Below are 5,976 nucleotides of genomic sequence, written 5' to 3'. Positions count from 1 at the left end.
TCCGGCCCACTGCTTAGCAATCAGCTATTTTTCAAAAAAAAGCCATGATTTTTTAATCTCTGGTCCATTTTTGAATTAGGGCCGGTTCACACTGCGGCGCGAGGCGAGGCGACACGGCTCGCCTCGCCTCGCTCCCGCAAGTTGTCCCCATTGAGTACAATGGAACCGTTCTGAGAGGAGCGACTCGAGTCGCTCCGACTCAGAAAAAAGGTTCCTGTACTACTTCGGGGCGACTTCGGGGGCGACTTGCATTGACTTCTATGCAGAAGTCCTCTGCAAGTCGCCGCTGACCCCCCCTGCAAGTCGCGGCGAGGAAGTCGGAGACGCCTCGCCGCGGCTCGCAGTGTGAACCGGCCCTTAGACTTAAGAGCTTTTTATGCAATATTTACAGACACATTTTTTCCCAATAAATACTGCATAAACTTTTTTTTTTTTGTGAATCAGACTTAATTTACCACATGCGATAATGTATGCAAATTAGTAATATGATACCCTGTGAATGACATCTAGTGTGTTTTCAGTCAGTTCCTCTGGTTAACAGTTTTGATACAGGTAACTGTTATAATGCCTACTGTACAGTGTACAAAGCGCACTGGTAAAGGCATACAGTTCTCCTTGCTACCCTATTGTGACCTCATGCTCCCTTTCAAAATGTAAGAAGAAAATATAGCATGAGTCTGTATTTTTCTGTTTTAGTCTTTTTATTAAACACTGTTTCTTAATTGTCATAATAAAAGTAACAACTTGATCAGAATGTTCAGTTTTGATGGTCAGCTGTCAAGATTACCTATGTGCAAGTGAACCAATTTAAGTAATTAGCTTATGAAGTAGAACTATTTGTTTTAGAAGTAGAATTACTGTATTTAAGCTCTGTCTTCCTTCTGTGCAGAGATTTTCCAGCTTGTGGGACAACAATCTAAGCACCAACAAACTGAGAGTGATCATGACTGAGGAAGTTTAAATGAGCTGCTAATCTTTACACATACATGGTACCTTCCACCATGTTTTGTAATGGAAATGTGCACTGTTATTTGCATCCACTGTTGCAATTCTGAAAACATGTGTGTATCATTGCAGCCACACTCAGACACTCAGATGGGAGTTTACATTTTTTTTTGCAGAGAAAAATATAACAGCTTACCTGTAAAATCCTTTTCTTTTGATGTACATCACGGGACACAGAGCCATAGTAATTATTATGTAGGTTATAGTCCACCTTCAGTTGCTGGACACTGGCACACCCTAAACAGGAAGTTGCCTCCCTATTTAACCCTTCCCATACCGGGAGTATCCCAGTTTTGTAGCAAAGCAATACAAGTGTATACTAGAAAGAGGGGCGGGACCTCTGTGTCCCCTGATTTACTTCAAAAGAAAGGGATTTTACAGGTAAGCTGTTATAAAAAATCCTATTTTCTTTAATCGTACATCATGGGGCACAGAGCCATAGTAATTGCTATGTGGGATATCCCAGAGCAATGCCAAATGAGGGGAGGGAGACACAACCAAAGTAGGGCACCATGAGATCAGCGGATTGATACTGCTACCTGCAGTACACTGCGCCCAAATGCGACATCCTCATGTCTTTTTACATCCACCAGATAGAATCTGGTAAATTTATGGATTGAAGAAGTGTTTATAAAGTAGGATGGAACTTTGGACCTTGCCAGAGAAGATCTGGCCGGGATGGTAGGGTCCCCTACTGCCATCTTTACGATCTCGGTATACCAAGATTTCCTGGGACCCTGCTGGGGGTCACAAGCATCAATGACTTCCCTTCCCGCTTGATCCTGCGCAGAAGTCGTGGACATAGGCAGAATAGGAGGGAATGCATAAATTAGTGAGAGCCGATTTCCACGGGAATAGCAAGGCATCTGTTCCACATGCTAGCGGATCCTTTGTTCTTGACACAAAGTTGTTGATTTCTTTGTTGAATCCTGGACGCAAACAGATCTATGTCTGGGATCCCCCATCTTTGACATATTGACTGACAGGAAGATATTGGGGTGAAGGAACCATTCTCCCGGGAACAACTGCTGGCGACTCGAGCAGTGCGTGTGACACTTTTCTATTTCTAGAATGAAGACTGCCAATAGGCAAAGTACATTGTTTTCTGCCCAAGATACAATATGATTCATCTTTCTCTGGGCTGCACAACTTCTTGTGCCCCCTTGGTGATTAGTATAGGCCATTGCTGGGGTATTGACGGATTGAATTTCTGGCTGGACAATACCGTAAACTGAATGTTCAGGCCCTCAGGACCAAGTGCTCTGCCTGAATTTCTAAAATGTTAATGGGCAAGGCCATTTCTGATCTGGGCCTCTTCTCTTGGACAGTTGCCTCTTTCAGAATTGTTACCCAACCTAAACAAAAAAGGTTGGCATATATTGTTACTATTTCCCAGGTAACTGAAGGAAGGATTTTCCTCTTTGCGGATTTTTGGATATTAACCATAAACTGAGACTCTGGCGCACCCAGCCTACAGCACCTGGTATTTCCAGGTAATCTTTCATCTGGGTACTAACCAGGCCCAACCCTGCTTAGCCTCCAAGATCAGACGAGATTGGGCACTATCAGGGTGATGTGGCTTTGGAGTCAGACACAGCGGGAATGTAGAGCTTGAACCCTTTTGCTTCAAGCTGATAGGATACTGTTTTGCAGCAGTCTTGATGACACTGAGCATAAGGAATGGCCTCGACCATCTTTCCCAACAACCTCATGCAAAATTAAATAGGAGAAATGAATCTTGCTTCGGCCACCTAAATCAGTTCCTTTATGGCACTGATCTTTGCCTGGGGTACGAATACCCTTTTCTGGGTGTACCTATGACAAGACCAAAGTATTTTAGCCTTCTTCATGGTTTTAAAGAAGATTTGTCCTAGATTGAGAATCCGACCTAGATATTCCAAGTAGTCGAATGTTCTCACCATACTTTGGTCTAAGCGGGCTACCGACTGGTCTATCAAGAAGAGATAGACTAAGTAAACCATAATCGTTATACCTTGGGCCCTCAATCTGGCTATACGTTTTGTAATTGAGGTGCAGTAGCTAGATCGGAAGCAGAGTTACACACTGAAAATTACGATTTTCCACTTTGAAAAGTAGATATTACTAGTGAGCAAGGTAATAGGCATATGGAGATATGCATCTTTGACGTCGATTAACGCCAGAAGTTCTCCTCCTTGTAGGATGGAGACTGACTGGATTGACTTCATGCAAAAAAAGAGTGGTTATATTCAGGATTTGAATTTAGATTTTTGAGATCCAGAATGTCTATTAGGATTTGGCCAAACCCCAACCTCTGCTCTTACATGGGGGCCACCATGAACACATCTTGCCAAAAGATAGTCCAATGCTTGAGAGAGACTTTTTTCTTCTCTGAATCCTTAGGAAAACGAGGAGACAGAAACTCTTGGAACTCCAGTTTGTACCATGGAGCTATTGAGGAAGTCCCCCATTCATCTTGACACTCCTTTTGTCAGATGCCTGAGAACTGCAGAGGAATTCTCCCTATTGAGCAAGCGGGGGCACCTCCTCATAAGGAGGCTACAGTATCTTGTAGGCTTCCTCCCCAAGACCTCTTTTGTCCCTGGGGTTAACCCTGAGGATTACCTTTTGTCAAAAAAAATTTTTTAATAGGAATTCCAACCTTTCATCCATTGGAACCCTAAGTATTTGAGTATTGTCTGCCGGACAAGTCAAACTTATTCACAAAGAATATAGTAGCATCAATTGCCGGTATACCCTACTTAGTGAATTTTCTCTACCAAAGGATAAAGTGTGAAAACTTTTAGAGAGGAGAACAATGCTTATCTGGGTGATCCTCCAGATACGAAAAACCTTTTGCCAACAAACGATGGACAGAAAAAGGCATGCACAACTTCCTGTTTAGGGTGTGTCCAGCACCTGAAGGTGGACAATAACCCACATAGTAATTACTATGGCTTTGTGTCCCATGATATACGATTAAAGAAAAGTTATTTAGCTTTCACATATATTTAGGCCCCTTGGAGCCCTTTCACATGGGTGGACCCAACGGGTCTGACTGTCACACCCTCCAGTCTCCTCTGTAAAGCAGCGGGTGTCAACTATGATATAGCTGATACAAATAGTGCATGAAATATTTAAAGAAAAGATTTTACAAACAGACATAAACAACAGTGCAATAAAAAGGTCTTAAACTTGAAAAAAAAATACTTAAATTGAGTCTGCTTGAGTCTTGGTACAGTGCAGAGCTCAGAGCTCCTTAGTAGTTCCTATTGTAAAAACAAGAACTCAAGCTACCAAAACAGCTTTTCTTGTGCCTGAAAAAAGTGTTGCAGAACCACCCAATTCAAGGGTCCAAGGGGTGTGTTGTAGGTGTGATGGAGAGTATTCTATTTCATTTAGTGGACACACGCTTAATGCCAACTCCACTCAGGACCTTTATATTTCCATGTGCAATGTTTCACAATAAGACAAAAAGCGCATTATTTAGTAGATTGAAACTACAATTTGTTAGATACCAAATGTGAAAATATGTACATCTGACGCATCATAGTATGTATATTGTTTATCATTTCAATTTATTTTGTGAACAATTAACACGGGGTACTGTGTACCTCTAACTCATAGAGAGGAAATATATCTGGGGGCCTCCTTATTTTAAATTGGACTTCTAGATTCCAATAAGTCTCCCCCACAAACCCTCACAACTAGAATTATGGGTAAGGGTACCCTGCCAGTGTTGAGATCATGTGGCCTAATATAGTTCAGGGGGGGAGCATGCACTTTATGCCGTTGTTTCTTGGCCAGCCAGCTGCATTCTTAAATAAGGGTATTGCATTGATTATGGTTGGACCCCATTCATTTTTTTGGGGTTGGTTTTGGCTGTTGTCATTGACAATATACAGTATGCCAATGACCACATGTGGTTGATGATGTTACCCCCAGAATCCCCTGGCTATTTTTTTCTGTTTACAAGTGAGCCACTTTATGGGCAAGTTTAACCACTTAAGGACCGTCTCACGCCGATGTATGTCGGCAGAATGGCATGGCTGGGCACAATCACATACCTGTACATTCCCTTTAAGTGCCCAGCCATGGGTCGCGAGCGCGCCGCCGTTGGCACACTGGCGACTTGGTCCTGAGCTCCGTGACCGTGGCCGTGGGACCCGCGGGCCCGATCACTGTTGGTGTCCCACGATCCGGTCACAGAGCTGAAGAATGAGGAGAGGTAAGTGTAAACAAACCTCTCCTCGTGCTTCCTAGTGTGGCTGTCACTGATCGCCTGTTCCCTGTTATAGGGAAAGACGATCAGTGACATCAGACGCCAAGCCACGCCTCCCTACAGTTAAAAAAAAACACACACACTTAACCCCTACACTGCCCCCTAGTGGTTAACCCCTTCACTGTCAGTGAGATTTTTACAGTAATCAGTGCATTTTTAATTGCACTGATTGCTGTATTAATGCCAATGGTCCCACAAATGTGTCAAAATTGTCCGACGTATCCGCCATAATGTCGCAGTCGCAATAAAAATCGCTGATCGCTGGCATTACTAGTTTAAAAAAATTATTAATAAAAATGCCATAAAACTACCCCTATTTTGTAGACGCTATATCTTTTGCGCAAACCAATCAATAAATGCCTATTGCGATTTTTTTACTAAAAATATGTAGAAGAATACGTATTGGCCTAAACTGAGGAAAAAAATTATATATTTTTGGGGGACATTTATTATAGCAAAATGTAAAAAATAAAAAAAAATAATACATTTTTCAAAAATTTTGTTTTTTTGTTTATAGCGCAAAAATAAAAACCAGAGGTGATCAAATGCCACCAAAAGAAAGCTTTATTTGTGGAAAAAAAAGGACGTCAATTTTGTGTCAGAGCCACGTCGCATGACTGCGCAATTTTCAGTTAAAACGACGCACTGCCGAATTGCAAAAAGGGACTTGGTCCTTTAGCTGGAAATGGTCCGGGGCTTAAGTGGTTAAG

The 5,976-nt window shown here is 42.3% G+C and overlaps 1 pseudogene; it reads right to left on the bottom strand.

Moving 5' to 3' along the window:
* Positions 1-2,473: 2,473 nt before the first annotated feature.
* On the bottom strand, positions 2,474-2,592 carry LOC143990920 (5S ribosomal RNA; annotated as a pseudogene).
* Positions 2,593-5,976: the final 3,384 nt, after the last annotated feature.

Source organism: Lithobates pipiens, unplaced genomic scaffold (assembly GCF_037356315.1).
Source record: "Lithobates pipiens isolate NorthernLeopardFrog02 unplaced genomic scaffold, aLitPip1_a1.2 Scaffold_18, whole genome shotgun sequence".
Lineage (NCBI taxonomy): Eukaryota > Metazoa > Chordata > Amphibia > Anura > Ranidae > Lithobates > Lithobates pipiens.
The sequence above is the reverse complement of the archived record's forward strand: the minus strand, read 5'-3'. Positions and strand labels throughout refer to the sequence as shown.